The 21,002-nt window shown below is 38.6% G+C and overlaps 1 long non-coding RNA gene across 1 annotated transcript in view; it reads left to right on the top strand.

The window, feature by feature from the left end:
• Nucleotides 1-20,456, top strand: part of LOC148110790 (uncharacterized) — a 35,696-nt gene extending 15,240 nt beyond the window's left edge. The window contains exons 2-3 of the long non-coding RNA XR_015726131.1: nucleotides 10,719-10,834; nucleotides 19,203-20,456. This is a non-coding gene — a long non-coding RNA (uncharacterized LOC148110790). The remainder of the gene's footprint in view (nucleotides 1-10,718; nucleotides 10,835-19,202) is intronic.
• The last annotated feature ends 546 nt before the right edge of the window (nucleotides 20,457-21,002 follow it).

Raw genomic sequence — 21,002 nt, 5'->3', positions numbered from 1 at the left:
CAATCATACAGATTCCTAGTTTATTCTTGTCTCAGTGAACCTATGAAAGATCCAAACTGCAATAACTCACACCATCAATAATAAACCTTCCTTATGAAATTTAATTTTTAGTATGTGTCATTTTATTACCCTTCCGCAAAAGATGACTCTTTTGATTTTTTTTTTTTTTTTTTTTGCAAATGAAACACTGGAATATGGGGGGGAACCAATATTATCTGCTGAGAAACTCAGTCATGTCACTTAGCATGGCTGGGCTTGGAAGGACCTCGCATCCATGGAGGTCGTCTATGATTCATTCAGAGTCTGAAGAGTAAGAGAAAGCTTCTAAGTGAGGGAAGAGAGAACAAAGGCAGCAACTAAAAAGAGCCAAGAAAATCCACAGAATGGAAGAAGAAGGGACAAAAGCATGAACATAGAAAAAGGCACAGCAGAGGACTTTAAAATACCGAAAACAGCAAACGCATAAGCCTTCTTGATAATTAACTTGGAAAATAATTATGAAAGGTTCACAGAGTCAAATATACATTGAAGAAGAAGGAAACCAAACACCTGATTTCTTTACATGTTAAAATTAAATCATTCTCTTAATTTTCATTTTCCTCAACTGCAGCTTTTTCTTAGAATTGTTCTCATTTAACCCTAGACAATAAATTGGTCCGCCCAATGACTTCCAGACTACAAGGATAAAGCTGGAGATCAGGTTGGAAACGTGATATGGAAAACATTAGTAAAATAGAGTCTTCGCTCATTACAGATCATAAGTGACCTTCGTATTGTATACAGAAGAATAAAACGCTGTAATATAATCTGCCATTGCATTTTATAAACATCTGAGAAAATTCCTATAAGTCCATATTTATTCATGAAAAAAGGAGAATCCATTCTTAGAAGAAGCAATGTTTAAAACAATTTTGTAATTGCTAATATTGGAAACATGCAGAAAATATATAGACTCATATATACATATTTTTCCCATTTTGAAAATCTAAAAGAATATTTTTATTTGAAACCATAAATTGATCAATGGAAAAGGCTGGAAGTGACTATTTTGACTCATTCTCTCTTTTCTATTTGCAAAATTTGAAAACCAAAATTCACATTTCTTTTTCTGACTCAAATTTTGTTTATAAAATAATTCCAAATGCATTCTATCTGGGTGCGTCCACGGGGTCTAGTTCAGAAGTCTTCATGTTCACATGAGAAGACACACAGGACTTCGGGGACCCATAACATAAAACGGATCTGGACACAGTTTTCTGAGTATTCAGGAGCACATAATAATCTTTTGCCTAACCATTCTCCAAATCACAGTTGTGCGTTTTTATTTTATGTCAAACACACTAAAATCTCAGCTTATTGAACTTGCATTCTGTTCCTCTTTTTCTTTCAGAAAGTAGTATTTGGCTCTTTTCTCTCATGTTTTATTTAAAAATAATGGTATACAGCTGCAAAATATAGCTCGTATCCAGTATACAATTGAATGTTATATCTTCCTCAGTTCACTGCTCTGTTCTTGACATTTAGTCTCTAAAATCATGTACATCTCTTTAAAAGCAAGATGAGAGATCTACCTATATGTTTTAAAAGACATAAAAGAGGATTCCTTCGGTTACTGCAATTTCCTAATAGTACGTTTGACTGTATGTTATTCTTTTCCGCACTATTTTCAAAGAGTGATTTACTGGGGATTTTTACGAACTATGATTTTCCCTGATTGGAAGGAACTAATCAGAGTGTAGTCCAAATCTGCATTGTGAATCCTAAGGTTACTTTGATCCCCATGACTACTGAAAGTTAAAATAAAATGTAGTTAAATTCTGGTGGAACTATTGTCTTGAGTCCCTTCCCAAAGCAAGGGAGAATGCCCTTGAGTCCATTAGAAACCTCTTCCATTAGAACAATGTTGTACATCTTTTTCAGACAACTGTCCAGTTATGTAGCTGGATTTTATCAGCATGAAGTTCCAAAGAGGATGCTACACTGTGTCTTCCAAAAAAAAAAAGAGTGATCAACTCTTCCTGTTTTCTGTATTCTTTCCTCAATGTTAGCTTAAGCTTTGCTGAGATAATGTCAGGATCTGGTTTGTTTGTTTCCTTCCTCCCTTCCTCCCTCCCTTCCTTCCTTCCTTAAGAAAAACTATTTTAATCAAGATACAGATCATGATAATTACTTCAAATATTAAAAGCAGAAAAAAAATTTTCTGAGTGTAAATCTTACTATTAAAGGTATTTTTAAGTTTTTTCTTTATTTTTATGCCACGGAGAATGTTCGCGTATTTGATTTTTCAGAATAAGGAGGTGTAGGGAAGAAAATCCATTGATACAACTGTAAGAATACACTAAAAATAAGTAATAATAACACTGGCAAACCTTTTAGAATATTTGTGCCAGATTGTGGTGAGTTTGGCATTTTTCTTACCAGGAAGTTTTAATACATGGGAGCTCCGGGCAGTATGGTAAGTGACAAACAGCAAGCTAGGTCTCTCGGCGCTCCATCTTGCGGACACTCACCATCTAAGACAGAGCGTTCCCATGTGAAATGCCTTAAAAAAAGAAAAAAAGCAGAGCCGTGCACTCTCCAAGACAGAACAGAGCACTGTGGCTTGGGGCAAGAAAGATCTAAGCAATGGGCTTCTCAGTAAGAGCAGAAACCCCTCCCACGGAAAGGGAGTGTGGGTCAGGTGCTCTCCGTACTGGTCAAATAATCTTCTCCAACAACTAAGTGAAATAATCCATCTTAAGTGGCAAGGAAAACAGGCTTTAGGAAGAAGTTCACGCACTGGCTACAACATGAAGTGTGTAGAGAGATGGTAGCTACGGCACTAGTCAGCCCACTTCCTGCTTCCGTGACAGGGCCAGAAGTAACGCCTTTGGATACGAGTCTCTGTAGCTGAACTGACTGATTGGTGTGGCACCATGGACAAGAGAACAAGTAACAACAGGGCTCAAGCACGTATTTTCTTTTTCCCAGGGCAATAAGCTATGATGCAAAAAAATTTTAAAGTATTGTTTCCCTTTCAGTCTTTCCACATTTTTAACTATAAACAAATTTACACAAAATTAAGCAAAATTAAGCCTTAAGACATGTGTGTTTTTCCGTACAGTGTGGTAGAGGAAAGAAAACAGATAGGTGGAGAGAAAAGCATGGATAGTAAAATAGGAAATTTTCAAGTACACATACAGATCACATTTATATAAATAAAGAGGCATAATTTTTCTTTTGCATGCATATGATAAGTGGGGCCATATTACTATAAATACTAGCACTATAAAAGCTAATACTTTATAATATCTATGGTTAATTATATTTACAGTGCTCATGAAATAAAATAAATTCTTCGAAAGAACAAGATGAATCTTTGGAGGGAAATAATGCTCAAGCTGGCATGAAATTGTTTCCTAAATGCTTTCCAATGAGATCTAGTTAAAATTTCTTACTGAACTCTTGTGCTTTTAGACTAACACCTTGCAATAACTTTCCTTGAGTTTGAGAAAAAATAGAAACCGTGACTTTTAATCATCAAAAGAACTTTCAGAATGCAATCTTCTCATGTTGTTCATAAGACACGATTTTGTATGTGGCTTTGCTCTCCTTGGACCGTCCCCCCTCGCCCCCCATGTCCCCTGCACACCGAACCCCAGGTTGTGCTCCTTTTCGTGCATTTCTCCTTTTGTAAGCACGGGAGTACCTCCTCCTCCTAGTGATTAAGCACCAAAGTTATGCTCAGAATTATATAGAATATAAAATTAGATATTGTCCCTTCCCAGTGGGCTCACAGTATCTCCAAATTTGCTGTAAAATATGTCTACATATTGTATAACAGATGCACTTCAAGTGCTAAATGTCTGGAGATAAATCTATTATTGACTTCATCCTCTCAACCTTTCCAATTTCCTTTATCATTTGTCAGCTCTCTTTATGTACATGCCCGGGCAGATTGGTAATGGCAGAGCATGTCCTTTATTTTGTAAGGAGTGCCACGGTTCAAATGCACCATGACAGATTTGGGTCCTGTGCACAGGGGCACTAGTAATATTCTTGACCCCAATCCATGGGCACGTGCCTCCCTACACTTACAGCCCTAGTAAATACTCAAGTACGTTCTAAAATACCCTTTACATAGTATCAGCATTTCTTCTGCCGTGCTGAAAACTCAGGATTCTGTCCATTTTTAAATATTTTATAACTTGTCTTGAAAAATATTCCTTTTTCTTCTGGGCTGGAGGGACAGCTATGGAATTGGCTGTGAAAATCCCGGACAAGACAAAGGTGACTTTTTAGCTATGTGTTTTAGCACATACCCAGAGTGGTCTGTGTGTGTGTGTGTGTGTGTGTACGCATCTTTACACTGGCCGGTTTATATTTTGTATTCCAATACAGATGCCTATTTGATGCATACAACTTATACATTTAAACATATAAAAGCATTGCTTTCTTGATACTTCAGTGCAATCCACTTTACCTGCATACTTTAATTACAGAACTATTGCTTTGGCAGACATCTAGGTAGAAATCGTAATCTGTAAGAAAGCAGTTTTATAATACTATAAATGTTAAAAACGTATCATTCATTCCCTGATTTAAGATCTGTGGATTCAGTAGTTATAGTTTAGTTATAGTTACACATTCCTTCAGACCATAGGGACGCCTGGGTGGCTCAATCAGTAAAGCATCTACCTTTGGCTCAGGTCATGATCCCAAGGTCCTGGGATTGAGTCCTGCATCGGAATCCTTGCTCAGCGGGGAGCCTGCTTCTCCCTCTGCCTGCCTCTCCCCCTGCTTGTGCTCACTCACTCTCTCTCTGACAAATAAATAAAATCTTAAAAAAAAAACGATTCTTCAGACTTTAGAGTTGAAATGTGAGTTTTCAGCCTACCTCAATACCACTTTTGCCATTTTTTAATAAAAGAACAGTTTTACTTCTCATCTTAAAAATAAAGCAAGAAAAAATGTGAAATTAAAATATCCTCTTTCTCCCTCCCTTTTTTGTTTATTTCTGAGTCTTTTCTTCATTTCAAATGAGTTTTTAAACACATTTGGCAGTCAGTACCCCTAATCATTCAAAGAGTTGTGTGACAAGGGGGAGCTGGCCAGATACCATCAGTTCTTTTAAAATGTATTAGTCTTTAACCACCTGTCTTCTCCCTTAAAATTTAAATAGAAAAAAGTATATATTTTGATGGAGGAAATCAGCTTAATGATTCTATAATGGCGCTTTGGGATACATACTTTAGCATATCTCATGACTTAAGACTTGTCAACATGATGGAAATGAGCTCATTTGTTCAAAGTTTGTCTTTTGGTAAAAATCATCCCTTTTACCACAATGGGCCTAGATGCGGTAAATGAAATTGATCATCAAGAATGAAGGTTTTTTATTACTGGCTTGGTCTTTATGGCCCAATGTAAAGCTATATTTTGGTTTCCATGTTAGTGTCCTGCTTCTGTCCCCAGGGTAAGGAGAGCAGAATCTCACTGTTGTTACGCTGTTGCCAATAATCTCTTCTGTGTTCATTGACTTTCCACCTCATAAAATACGGTTTGACCATTAAGACATTAGTACCTGGTGATCTATTTTATATATCCTCAGTCTGGCTACATTCTGTCACGTAAATACGTGCTGCATCCATCGGCCTAGTAGTTTTGGTTTTTTTAAAAGATTTTATTTATTTATTTTTGAGAGAGCTCACGTGTGCAAGCATAAGCAGGGCGGGGGTGGGGGGCAGAGGGAGAGGCAGGCTCCCCACTGAGCAGGGAGCCCAATGTGGGACTCAGTCCCAGGACCCTGGGATCATGATCTGAGCCAAAGGCAGATGCTCAACTGACTGAGCCACCCAGGCACCCATGACCTAATAGTTTCAACTGAAAGGAGGTCAGTAGAGTTCTGAGACCAGTTCTCTAAAGTCCGGAGACCATCATATTCTGAAAGTAATGTGTAGCTTGCATGGACTTAGTAAATCTTGCCCAGAGTGATCTGAAGCAATTTCATTTTAAAAGTATAGAGTTTCTCAAGAAACAAAAACATTTTTATATAATGTTTTCCCAGCATTTCATTAGGATTCCAAAAATCTCAAAATTGTTCTGGGGAATACAAGCTGTGTTTCCTCCCCCGGAGATTTTGACATTTTCACTAGAGGTAGGAGAGAGGGTTCAGATCATGGAGTTGGGGCAGAAATAGTGCTGTGTGGTGTGACAGGGGAGGAAGAACCAATACTCTCGGGCTGTCCTTGCCCAGGCTAGCATTCGCAGGGAGGGGCGAGGGGATGGAAATCAGAGAGAGGAGAAACACCACCACCAGCCTAAGACACAAGGTGAAATTTCTGGTTTGAGACATTGAAGGCAGATAAAAGTTGGAAAATACAGAAAAGAAAATCTAATGTTAATATTCCTTAATAAATTAATGGCTATATTTTGAAAAATCATAGCAATCACCCTGTGGCAGTCAGATTTCATTCATTTAATAAAAGTTATTAAGTCAACAAGGTACTGGGTATTAGTGGGGACCTGGGTATTACGTCCTAGGGATGAAACGGTGAATAAAAGCTGTACACGATCCCTTACGCAGCTTGCAGACTTGTGACTAAGACAGGGATGAACCAAATACAGATAGAACCACAGGTTAAAATTCGGGCACTATAAAGCCGAGATATACGGTGATGTAAGGGCAGATTATAAGCACCTGGCCTTGAATTGAGACTTGAAGGATAGGTAGAAGTTACATTATTATTCCATTGACATTAAAAGGGTCGAAATAAAATAATAAAGCAGACACATTAATAACAAAGCTAGCTTTAAGTGTTGCATATCTGAGATAATTGTTAATTCATAACCTCATATGCTATTCGGATCTTACAATGTAAAGCTCACAGGCAGTAGTTTTACTATATATCTATAAACTTCAGTTTTCAGTTGAAAATCTCAGATGTTTCCATTTGCATTTAGCTAAAAATTGGCAAGAAGATTATCATCTCTGATCCAATTTTTTTAATGGAAAACTAATTTTGATTTATGGAGTGGCAAAAATATAAACATTTTAGATAAATCTTTTGCCAATTTCTAGATAAAAAATGGTTTTAACTGTTAACTTTGGCCTTTTGAAGGATTATTTTTAACTGAACATGTCAATGTTTTTACCCTATAATGTTTTTCTATATAAAATCACACAGTATTACCTTGTTCGCTTTCACAGGACGTAACCCTTTTATGAGACCTTGGCACTTGTCTCCTCCTTCGTAAGAGTCACAGTCTAATGAAGCCAGAGTCTTCATACCATTACCATCTTTTCAGGCAGGAGTGTGAGAGTTATTAGCACATTATGTTAAATATGGAAGCTCTTTAAAATAAATTTAATATCTTCTGTGATTGCTTTTATGAAAAGAGAGACACCAGTGAAAACCACTCATGATGACCAGTATTAGCATTAGTGGCCGATTTGTTGATGGTCTGGAGATACGCAGGTAAAAAGATGAAGTTAAAAGGAAGCTTAAAGAGAAAAAAATATTCTGAGCAGTGTCTTTTTGGGAAATTAATTATTAGCAAGTTAAGAACATCCAAACCTTCTGAAGTTTCCACAGGAGAACTAATTTGATTATTTCTAAATCCTTGCTTTTTAACTTTGGGTTTGTTTGTTTTTTTTTTTTTCCTTTTCAGATCTTATTTTTACGAAGTAAATAGACATTAATACTGAAAATATTTCTCTATTTTTTAAAAAATAAATTATCTGATACCTTCGCCTGACTCTTTCATAGCACTCCGGCCTTTCCCTTTCAAAGCATTTATCACAATTTGTAATTATGGCCTTATTCCTTTACGTGCTTTTTCCTTAACTATGTGGAAATATTTTACTAAGTGATACGCTATGACAGCTAACCCTCGTCAGTTTTAGAAGTCGATCTAGTAAGTCTGTTTTATTTATTTATTTATTTAAAGATTTTATTTATTTAGTTGAGAGAGAGACAGCCAGTGAGACAGGGAACGCAGGGAGGGGGAGTGGGAGAGGAAGAAGCAGGCTTCCAGCAGAGGAGCCTGATGTGGGGCTCGATCCCAGAACCCTGGGATCACGCCCTGAGCCAAAGGCAGACGCTTAATGACTGAGCCACCCAGGCGCCCCAGTAAGTCTGTTTTAAATGATTTTAGTACTCTGTGCAAAAAAGTGTTAGTAACTTTTGATTATTCTCAAGAATAACCCATTTCAGATTTATTGCTCACATTAAATAAGAGGGAGGATTTTTTAAGACCTCTGAAATTCTAGTTTTACATCTCACTCTTTCAAAATGTGATATACATATGTACACATGCATACATATATACATACAATTATATATAATTTAAGAAATTAGAAATGTCTTAAAATATGTACATGCATTATATGTACATACACATATTTTCATCTGTTATATATAGTTGTTTAAGATTATATATATGTATGTCTGTATGTATATATAGCCACACATGTATATATAAATTTTAACAAATTCAAAATCTTAAATATTTTTTGATTTAAAATAGTCTTAAAATCACAAAGTTTGTGGCAACTTTTTACAGCTTCATTATAATATAATTTATGTACAATAAAATTCAACAATTTTAATTGTACATTTGTATTTATTTTTTAAGAAATTTATTATTGAAGAATGGTGGCCATACAAAGTTATATTAGTTTCAGATACACAAAATAGTGATTTGACAAATTAAGCGTATCTTTACACCTTTTGACAAATAATGTATTTGGTTTCTCATGACCACCATGAAAATCAGGATATAGAACTTTTCCATCACCCCCCCTTTTTTTGGTGCCCATTTGCAGTCAACCCCCTCCCTCTGCTTTCCATCCCCGTAGTTTTACTTTCTACCTAGGATTTTGATTTTTGTTCTCCTTTTTCTAGCCATCTATCTCCTCCCAAAGGCTGTAAACTCTCTGGGATCAGGGACTAGGTTAGTTCAACAGAAGACTGGATTTGAGAATTGAGAAAACAGAATGCTCAGACATGTAGATTTCATGTAGATTACCCTTTCTTGCAGCCAGCTTTAAAGGAACAAGGACAGGATCTAACATCAAGTTGGATGAGCGTGATCCTCAGCTCGCCCTCGCTCTCATAGTTCTGTCATGAGACCCATGCTGGTGGCTGTGATCACTAGGCTAAATGAGATGAAGGTGCTGCCCTTTTGTACAAAGATACTCCTCAGCACTCCTGTATTCCCTGCCTCATCACCCTGAAATCACCCCCATATGTTTGCATCTAGCTCTCATATTTCTGGTATAACTTCATTCTGGGTTACATTATTCACAAGTCCACGCGCATCCACTAGCCTTCATGCGTGCAGAGGTGCACTGCAAATGACCCAAGACTGACTGGCTGCCTGCGTGCCGATTATCATCTGCGTCATGTCTCGGCCCAGGAGGGTCTGAGCAGCAGGTCTAAGATCCATCTCAGCCTCTTTTTTTTTTTTTTTAAGATTTTATTTATTTATTTGACATAGAAAGACAGCCAGAGAGGGAACACAAACAAGGGGAGTGTGAGAGGGAGAAGCAGGCTTCCCGCTGAGCAGGGAGTCCAATGCGGCCTCTATCCCAGAACCCTGGGATCACGCCCTGAGCCTAAGGCAGACGCTTAATGCTGAGCCACCCAGGCACCCCTCAGCCTCTTTGATTCATTGCCACAAATTCAGTGCCCAGCACAGGTCCTATAACAGAATAGTTATTCAAATAGATCTGTTGAATGAATAAATGTGAAGCCTCTGTTCACTCATCTATAAAATAGACCTAAACACAGGTATTTTTCTCAGGTAAAAATATATGTAGAACACTTACCCTGATGCCTGGCACGTATTTGAAAAAACACAGATAAAATGTTTATTGCTATGATTATTAGAATAATTATACAAATTAGAAGTCTAGATTAATTATCCAGAGTCTCCAAGAACGATTTCTGTAACTTGTCTTGTTCTAAATTTTTCCTACAGAGAACTCAGCTAATTGAATGACCGCAAATATAACGCCCCACAAGCACAGTGTTGGGTACGGTGTCATGAAAGCCGAAGAGCCCCTAGATGATTTTCTTATGGACGTGACAATGAGAAAGAACACTGAGATTATCTAGTCCAACCCTTTGATCTTTCAGAGGAGAGATTAGCAGATTGCCCCGGGGAAGTTAAAGATAGGGCTGGAGCCTCCAGGTTGCTTCCATTTCTGTCCCCACTCTACCTCTGTTTCACTTTCTCCTGTCAACTGGGGAGGCATAAAAGTCTCCTAAAATTGCAATATGATTTATTATCTATTTTTTTAACTAGGCGATTTAGTTTAATAAGGCCATTAAGAATGGTCAATACGGAGTACGTAATTTGTGTAACTTCTGCAATGTATTGGCTCGCTGTTCTTATTAGTTATATCTACACCATTATCATCTGTTAAGGTCATCTGCATCAGGAGAAGGGAGAAACTAAATTTTTTATGCACAACTTCCTCACAAAAATTCAGATACAAATCAAAAAGGGAAAAGTGAAGGAAAAAGGAGATCCAGTATGAGATATTGAACTTCCTCTGTGCCTATTCTCTGGTTTCTTTCAGACAACTTTTATATGTGATGGTCACAAATATTATAAACAAATAGAATAAAAGCCCCAACCTTGCTATAAATCAGTTGAGGTTCACGTTCCTATTTTGTCTTCAACTAATCTTTATTTTAGTTTGTTTTAGTGACTTTATTACTTTATTTTAGTGACGTGGTTGCAATGGATAATAGTTGGAGAGACGAAACCTAACAAGAATCGGTTCCTGGGGAGAAATAACCAACTGAACCAAGCTTCTGTCCAGTAAGTTCTACAAGACAATCAGGTAGGAGTGCCTCCTGGAACATTATCCTGAGCAATTCGAATAACCCACAATCGCATGAATAAACACAGATAACAAACTCTTACATATCAAAAAGAAACAGTCCTGTAGTTGAAGGAGGCCAGGGGCATGGAAGATGGGATAAAAAAACATAATATCCATGTGAAAACAGCAAAAAGGTTTAGAAATAAAATTGGCAGGTGAAAGCTCAGAAAGAGACACAGTGGGATACACTGAAAGTCATGTTTATAGAACTGAACAGTGCTATGAAAACGTGAGTGACAGACAGAAGGTAATTGTAACAACGACAATAGCATTGGAAATATTACTTTCTCTTAATTAAACTTTTTCATTGTAAAAATGAGACCTGTGCCGGGTTAAAAAAAAATGCCAACGGGTGAACTGCATAATGAAGAGTGTTTATCCACCACAATCCCTAATTCCACTTCCCAGAATCAGCCACTAGTGTTTTCTCAATCCTTTTTTATCTGCCTTCTGAATGTTCTCCAATGCCCACTGAGGGCACGTCACAGATGCTTGAGAAAATATTATAGTTTCAAAATGATGCCGATGGAAGCAGACTGATTCCTGCAAGCCCTTTAAGGAAACCTATACATTTTTCACATTTCTAGGGCATCATTTCATAAACCTACACTAAAAATCATCCAAAATTGAACATATTGGAGGCAATCAGCCAAAAATCAAGACTACACCATGTTAAGCATTAAGAGCCAAGAAGAGTGACTGGATGTCATGTGCAGAGCTGTGAAAACCCAGCCCATCTTGACAAAAAATAGATTTACTGTATCCCGTGTACTGTAAATGGCAGCATGTGGAGCGAGCAGTCACATAAGCTAAAAGAAACTCTGTGACAAGCCACATCGCGAGCTCTGCAGGCTGAGAGGCAGATGAACTTTTTGGTTACTTCCTCTCACAAACCGTCTTTTGGGTGTACCACACGGGAGCGACTAAGGAAGGGGACGCTTTTCAACTGCTGTCGGCTGTTCTGTGACGCAGAGTGAACAGGTCTGGCTGAAGTGAAGTTGCTGAGCCAAGTCATCCCGGGTTCTCTCTGAGCAGGGGGTGCGGCACATCCTGGGATGGGTCAGACACAAAAGTACTTCGCAATCCCAAGGGACAGCAGCATCAAAACAGCGTAAAAACATTTTAGCATTAGATGGGAGAGACACTTTTACTCTCTTTCTTTTCTGAAAGTGAAGAGAATTACTAATAGAGAGAAAACCTGGCTTTCGATCTCCTACATTCCTAACCCCTAGCAGAAGGTAGTTGAGAAATGATCCTGGGAGGTTTAATGATTTTAGGCCATTTATTCTTTGCATAAAGCACAGAAGAGTAACTATCATTTAGTTATTTGCCTTTTGGCCATCACAGACGTTTAACATAGAGCCAAGAGCTCCTGACCCCCCAAAATGTTAAGGGCTGCTAAAATCAGTTGGTGTACATTTCTTCCTCCCTTAATGAAAGGTGCCCTTTTACACTGTATTTTCCACTTGAGAATTAAACAACACACGGTAACTTTACATATAATTACTACGATGGTGCGCTGTTGTCATGGGTTAGTGTTATCAATAACTTTGTAAATACTCCAAGTGTAAATGTATTATATAATATTAATTAGATAGCAATTTATAATTAATCATATGAGTTACCAAATATTTTCAATTACATTATGTTACATATTTTATTCTATATTATATATCATGCCATATGCATTAAACATAATATATTTTATGTTATGACATATATACATATATTTTATGTCATTATAACTGTTGATAATGCATCTGTATAATTATAAAATAAAAACACTACATCTACTGCTTAAACCTATTGATTTCGTGTTCACAGATTCTTCCTTAAAATCAAAGGCACTTAAGTACTGTCAGAGAACTTGATACGTTAATAACAGTGACATTGCAATTTAAATATTTAACTTGAAAGCTTCAAAGTGTACGCTTTTCATATGCAGGGGGCTGTTTTCATCAGCAGTTCTTGAATATCCCATGCAGAATTACACCGTATATTTTAGTATGAACCAAGGTGATATTTTCAAGAAACTGTAAGATTGTTTTCTGATATATTTGTGTAATTACAAATAGTAAGTCTTCAGGCACTGATATAACTTTATTGTGTGGCAGCCTTCAAGAAAAACAGTATTTATTGTAAAAGATGATTGCAGTTTCAATATCTGTTTCCTCTTATTGTTTAAAAAAAAAACCCATATATTTAGCCAGATACCATATTCACTACCTTTAGTTCACTTGGAAATGCTCTGACTAGCTTTTTCTTTATGATCTTTGTATTTAAAATAAATCCCAAAGTCTACTTCACTGGACATGCCGAGCAATAATTCATATCCTCTCTTCACAGAAAAGTATACAATTAAGATATGACCAATTATTTTAAAAAATATATAATGTACTGAAATTGTATAGAAAAAAAACCCACATTGGTCTTCATTTTATCTGAGAACAAAAAATATTGGGAACGAGGGGTAGTTGGAGAGAAGAAACCTAACAAGAATTGATTTCTGGGGAGAAACAGCTTTCCTAGTAGCTATACTATAATAAAATGAAAAGAAAGTGACTAACACAGCATTTCTTAGTAACAAGGCAATGACACTTAACATCATTCCATATTTAAAACCACAAATGTAGAATGGATGTACTTTATTTCATCAGGAGATTGAAATCTGGAGGATGTACCGTCCAGCATGATGACTACAGTTAATAATACTGTATTGCCTATTTGAAAGTTGCTAAGAGAGTAGATCTTAAAAAGTCCTCATTCCAAGAAAAGGAAATTTCTGTAACTATGTAAGGTGACAGATGTTAACCACACTTACGTGGCGATCATTTCATAATATGTTCAAATAGAAAATTATGTTGCATACCTAAAACTAATATAGTGTTATGTGTTAATTATACATCAGTTTAAAAAAAAAGATTAAAATTTGAGCCTTCCTTTCTTAGCTCCTCCAAGAGAGGCACTTAGAGGTAAGACGTAAAGGGCTACTTCTCCATCTCCTACCACACGAGAGTATTTTCAAAGTCCATCAGAAGTGTATCTTGAGGGACCATGAATATGGCACGTGCTTGCAGGACACAGATGACTTATCACCATCTCTTTCCTATTTTAATCCATTTGGATGGGAAAGAGAAATCTTCTGTCCCACTGCCTCAAATGCCTTCAAAACAATTTGTTTTTTTTTTTTTTTCTGCTACCACTTTCCTTATAATTATGCTATGTAATGCGTATTGGACCAAATTAGCTATTTAGAGTTCAAATCTGTTACTATGCTAACACATTCTTTCATCCATTTCTTTCTTTCTTGAGTCAGGACTCAGAGCAGTTTCTTTGGGGCAAAAGACTGTATCCTTCTATTTCTGTTTTTGTTTACAAAGACAGCCCTCTTTGTAAGAACTGCATCTGTCTCCCAAACTGTCATTCAGAAAACAAAGAAGCAAGAGTCTAAGCTGAGTCCAATGCAGTCTGCAGTTTTAACACCTTCCTTGGAAGAAGTCGAATATAGATAAGCTACCATTTCGTGGTTGTTCCTGGTGTGGACAGGATGCAGGGGGAGGCTTTGAGAGGTCAACTCTTTCAGTTTCCTCAGGCAAGAGAAACTCCAGATCGAGCAGAAGGCCTTTGCCTCCCACCATTTCTCTCCTCTCCTCGGGGTTTCTAGCATCCATGCTAACAAGCACTTCCCATAGCTGATTTGGGCTCAGTCCATGTTCCATCAATTTTTGTTTGTTTGTTTTGAATATGCTACCTAAGCACAAACAAAATTGCAAAATCGTTTGCTTGAAAACTGGCAAAGGATACAAGGGCATGATTTTTAATAGGCCCACGTACCCTCTGTGGTCCTTGAAAGCTTGGGACTCTTATAGTTTTCTTCAAGTTTCTTATTAGAAATTATCTTGTTTCTTTACAAGTGTGGTTCGGCAATTCCTTTGTGGGTCCCTTCTAGTCCATGTTTTCTGTGCATCGTTCTCCAAACGTGATTCTTGAGGTAGCATGACATGGTAACTCCGAACTTGGCCATTGCCACAATCTGAACAGAGCTTTCATCCTGTGAAAGAGCGCCTGCTTCCCAAGGAAGAGGCAGACCCGAACTTTGGTTGTGTTCTCGCTCTACTACACACTGAGGGGGGACTAACGGATAGTGTATCCTTTACCGCTCTCCACCCTGTAAGCCATGGAGCTACCATCATCTCCGAGGCACACACGTGGAGGCTGAGGTGCAGAGAGGTTAAATAATTTGTCCAAGGCTGGAGCTGTATGTGAAATCAAATTTGTGCTTTACCATGTCAGCTTCCTGGTTTTTAATAAACAGATCGAGCTGTTCTTTTGGTTCCACCATCTTGGTGAGAAAACTACATTGTTAACTGAAAGAAAAACAGTCGGTATTTATTTTGTGTCACCGTGATATAGTGATTTATAAGGAGAACTATATATTTGGTCTTTGTCCCGGTTTCACACATTGAGTTCTCAAAACCTTTGGAATTTCCTCAGTGAGGTGAGCAGGAAAGGCGCCTTTTGTTATGTTAATGAGGTGACTTTTGCAAGGTACCTAAGGATGGGGGTAGGCATGTGATTAGATGATTGGCATTTTCAATCTTGCACCCCTGACCTTCTAGGAGGGGAGAGGGAATGGAGGCTGAATCAATCACCAATGGCCAATTTAACCAATCATGCCCGTGTAACAATGTCTCCATAAAAACTCCAAGGGACAAGGTTGGGGGAGTTTCCAGGTTGGAGAGTTTCCAGGTTGGTGAACTTGTGGAGACTGGGGAGAGCGGCTTACTCAGAGAGAACACGGAAGCTCCTCACCCTTTCCCCGTATCTTGCCCTACCCATTGCTTCCATCTTGCTGCTCCTGAGATATCTTTTTATAATAAACCAGGAATCTATTAAGTACAATGTTTCTCTGAATTCTGTGAGCCACTCTAGCAATTTAGTTGAACCCAGGAGGGGGTGTCAAAACCTCCAATCTAGGGCTGGTTGGTCAGAAGCACAGGTGACAGGGGCGCCTGGGTGGTTCAGTCCTTAAGCGTCTGTCTTCGGCTCAGGGAGTGATCCCGGCGTTCTGGGATTGAGCCCCACATCAGGCTCCTCCTCTGGGAGCCTGCTCCTTCCTCTCCCACTCCCCCTGCTTGTGTTCCCTCTCTCGCTGGCTGTCTCTGTTGAATGAATAAATAAAATCTTAAAAAAAAAAAAAAAAAGAAGCACAGGTGACAGCCTAGACTTGACTGGCTCCTGAAGTGGATGGCAGTCATGTGGGACTGAGCTCCCAGCTCTGGGATCTGAGGCTATCTCCAGGTAGATAACGTCAGAATGGAGTTGACTGCAGGACACCTAGTTGATGTCACAGAACTGGTGGTGTGGGAAAAAACCCACACCTTGGAAATGGGTACAGGAGCGTAGTCACTCTCCACCAAAGACTTTCAAGTTGTTTCCTTTCCTAAATTTTGTTAAACAGCAGCTATCCACAAGTTCTTAAACATCATTCGGTGGTAAGTCATAGAGAGGGCTACAAAGGAGCGTAATGGGAAGGAACTCATCTTGCAGTCAAGATGACATACACACTGCGAGGACGTCCCATTCCTGTTCCTTCCCCAGCCATCTCTAATGAGGGAGATTTTAAACTTACTCCCTACTACATGACCATGTTTCGAACCTCTCTTTGTAGCCGTTATTCCTAGAGTTGAACCTCAATCCTTTAAAAAGCATCCTGGCTAGTGCGGACTAATTAAATGTGTGAAAAGTTCCTTACTCTGTTCTCAGGAGGATAATGTGCCCCTTAAAATAATTTTTGAGTGTGTGCCTTAGGATCTAGGCGAAGTTTTCTAAAATACAGACAACTATGGAGTAATCTTAAAGACAGTGTTTTATTATTTTAGTACAATTTTAAAAATATGTTAATTGGAAGTTTCGCTTCCATGAATTGTGATGAGAGCACTTCATGAGGTTTTAGATTTGTGTGTCTGTGTGAGGGACTATGAGAATATGGGACAGAAACTTCCCAAGGTTAAGAAAAAGGGGTGAGGCACAGAAAGTGTAGGACATAGGTATCGTAGTGCCCAGCACACCACGGATTTTTATAATATGCAATAAATGCTTTAAGAAAAATTTTAACACTGACAATTTTCTTAAATGACTATGTGCCTGCATTGGCTCTAGCATGTTCTTGGTCCATAGCAGACACTTGAGTAAATATTTATTGAATCGAAAAATGAAGCAAGAAAAAAAGGAAAGAAGGAAGGAATTTAAAATTAAAAATTCAATGGCATTAATTACACTACACATTCTTAGATTAACAAATTTAAAAACACCCACAAGGTTTCCTACTTTTCTAAGCTAAATTCATTCTAAAGAAATTCCAGATAAGAGTTTGTGTTTCCACTGAGAAATCCACAAGAGAGTAAATGCAGAAATTTTTTTGACATTAAAAACCACCCCTCCACTTTTTGCTAAGCAGTTAAAGACCAGAGTTTAAGGAGAAAGGCAGTGAATTGTTTCAATAAAATCCACGAATGTGCATAGAATGTCTAAAACTGGCGCTCTGAAAGAGGCACAGATAAGGGGTACGTAGTAGCTACCCGCAAGGAGGTTGAAATTTGGAAGCAGCATTTAGTTAGAGACATAAAGGGCAATCACAAAAAAGATACGAATCTTTCCCAAAGAGAAGTGCAAATGTAGTGTGTAGGCTGATCGAGAGAGAGTTCTGAGCGCAGAGCGAGGAGAAGCCAGGAGGACAGGAAATTCACTGGATGACCTCGGACCCGCTGCTTTTCAGTCTCCGTTTGTAACACTGGAATATTAATATGTACTATGCACTAATTTTCGTGGACACATAAAGATGAATAAATGTGCATTAAAGCAGTTTGATCTCTTACAATGTAAGCCATTACTCATCTAAAATATTAGCATAAATATGTGGCTCTTTTAAAGGCGTTCCAGGTGCTCACTGAATTTAAGTTCGGGTTGGAAAAGCTGTGTTTGTCAACAAATAACGGTAGGCAATGACATGTAAAAGAAATCAAACTCTTTCAAAATGTGCTCCAAATGGTTCAAGTGATGTTTCTGATTATAAAAGGACTTTTCTGCTGATAGACGTTTCCTACTGTGTTTGTCAAATGGTAGGTTCATGGCTTAGTCAGGGACAAAGTTATTAAGGACATAAAACGCCATCTGGATGGAGCTAATAAACATAAAACATAACCTTCAGATACACTGCAGCAGTGGCCAGACTGTGCCAGGCCAGATTACCCTTTGTTTGTGTTTAAATCTGAGCCATGTTCTAAGCCTTCGACTGTGGTATCTTTAGGTGTTTCCCCTTGACTCAAACGCAAAGATCACACGAGGTGAGCAGACTCCCCTTGTGCGCCAGAGCCGTGGAGATTCAATGCCTCGCTGACTGAGGGGTCATCTCAAAACTGTTCTCCCATATTTTCTTCAGCAATTTCCAAAAGCAGTAATTTTATTGATGTAGAAAGTTCAAACTCTAAAATTATGGAGTGAAATGGGTCTCACGTTATTATACAAACTTCTTTTTAGTGAAGTCCAAGGAAGTGAAACATTATAACCAGGAAAATCTGACCAGGAATGAGTAAATCCCTTGAAAAACATCGTCTCCAATCCAAAACACCATGCAAGCACTCAGCTCCAGTGCCTAAGTTTGGTTGAAACAGAAAAATCAATGTATTTCTATATAGACTTGCAGTAATATAATCATCTGATCTCTCTCGTAGGTAAGACAAATAGCTAAAATTTCCAAAGACCTTTTATATTATATAAGTTTATATAAACAGTTTGCTATATTGCAATTATATAGATGGCTTAATTCAGTGATTCATGATATATTAAATTATTATGCAACGGGGAACAGATTCTTGAATAATATTCCACAGAAAGACTTTCTCACAAAAGTCAGTAGGAGATACCCTGGTGCTCAGGTGGTGTCCGATTGAGCCTCTGTTATTAGGAGAAATATGACAGATTATGATGAACACTGTGACATGCCACCCATGTCAGTTTCCTGTCAGGAACGAAGGACTCATTTCCCCAGCTGCTGGGAGTGTCCTCCGGAGACAGTCCTCAGCTGTCGGCCATCCTCACGGATTCCCTCATCCGACTGCATGCCAACCTCTTGTTAGGCTTCCCACACTCAGCGACTGATCAGTTTGGGGGTAGAAGAGCCCAGTCCTCTCGCCACTACTTGGGTCAACTCTGAGACACAGTGTCGTCTTCAGGAGGCCCCTGAGAGTCGGTCTAGGTTTCCATGAAGACTGCACTGTAGTCCAACTCTTCCCTCTGTCTAATCTCCCTTCCTCCTCTTCCACAGGTGTCCGTCCCCAGGAAGGCTCCCCAACATTCATCCCTGCCGCAGGGCCCACATCCTCTGCAGACCTACCTATGGTGACCATCTTCCCACAGGATGGAGAGACTGAACTGTGCCAGCTGGGATGCCCTTCCCCAACTGCCTCGCTGCTCGCCAAGTGAGGGATATGTTCTCTCACTCTGCAGAGGTGCCCCAGACGCTAGGCAGCACCCGAAGAGTTAAACAGATTTAGTGACTAACAAGTAGGATTATTTTAAAAAGAAAAATCATAAAACACTATGAGCCATGCTATGCAAATTACCCTGAAAGCAATGGCAGTAAAGGCTGACTACTGAGCAGCATCGCTCCATACCCACAGGCCTCTGCAATTAGTCTAGCGTGGGGAAATTGCAGCGACAGACACATGTTTCATTCTTCATTTCTGGGGAGCCTCAACATTTGAAAATCTCCTCTCTTCCTAAGTAAGAGGCATTTCATTAGATCACAATGACAGCTATATAGTAAGAGTTTTAAAGCAAAAATGCAGATTACAAGTGGGAATGCTATGCAAAATGGTGATTAAATTAATTATGAGGTCTTTTTAAAATTTTCAAAGCCACATTATGTTAATATTCCCCAAGAGATTAGGAATCCGAATGTTTTTCTTTCAAACACTAACAGCATTAGGTAGGATTATGGTGGCGTCTAATGCTATTTGGTTATTAATATTTTCCTTACACTCATTTATTTTAGTAATCCCATCTTTTGTTGATTGGCTGAAGTTGATTTACTCATGAAGACATACGTTTATGCTAATGAAAAACAGAGCTCTCAGGAAACGTATTTTGCCAGCCTACTGGGACCCCAACCCTCTTCTGAAAGCGGTTTACCTTTTGACAACTATCATATGGGACTAGCCGCCATTGCTTCGACTCTTGTCCTCCGTTGCGGATATTGGTTTTTCTACTTGATTCCACTTTGCCTGTCAGGATTCTCCCTTGAAAGACTGTTCTGAGCTGGAAGGTTTTTAAAGCTTTTTGGTAGATCTTAAAACACTTAACAAAGTGGCTCTAATATGGACAATGTTGGATGTTATATCATTAAATTTTTTTTCCTATTTTGACAAGAGATGATGTTATTCATGGCTCGGAAACGAAGTAGTTGACTGCAAAATTTAATGACTATCTCTGTCTCCCTTTAACAATGAACAACTCTGCTATTCCTGATGAACCTCTCCCTCAGGCTTTGGAAACGCTAAGCTAGTCCAGCTTGTGTCCGCCAAGCACCTCACATTTCCAGCTTCCTTTCCAGCTCTTCTCTTCCCTCTGTTCTCTCACTACACACCGCGGGCATTCTGCCAGATGCCGGGGATTCAAAGCCCAATAGCCTTTAATCCCTATGCTCAACAAGAGGAGGGGCTTATCCAACAAGAAAGACTCTTGCATCGCCAACCTTTTACGTTTACATTGTATTCATTTAACAAAATGGTTTATTGAACATCTACAATGTGCCATGCTTTATTCCAAGAGCATGGGTAAAATGGGGATAATGCTAGAATTTCCTTCTTAGCGTTGTTAGAGGATTGAATGAGTCAATATTTTAAAAGCCTCTACAACAGTGACTGGCACGATGTCGTATTTATGAAATAAGGAAAAAATAGTGATAAGTGCTATGAAGAAAAATAGAGCCAGGTTAGAACATAGAGAGGGTGAATGGGGAGCTGCGACATCACACAGGGTCACCAGGGAAAACCCCAAAAGAACCAGGGTGCAAGGCTTGCAGACACCTTTGGGAGGAGTGTTCCAGAATGAACAAGCAGGTGGT

The sequence above is a fragment of the Ursus americanus genome, chromosome 1 (genome assembly GCF_024610735.1).
Source record: "Ursus americanus isolate L20-20 chromosome 1, mUrsAme1.1.p, whole genome shotgun sequence".
Taxonomy (NCBI): Eukaryota; Metazoa; Chordata; class Mammalia; order Carnivora; family Ursidae; genus Ursus; species Ursus americanus.
The sequence above is the reverse complement of the archived record's forward strand: the minus strand, read 5'-3'. Positions and strand labels throughout refer to the sequence as shown.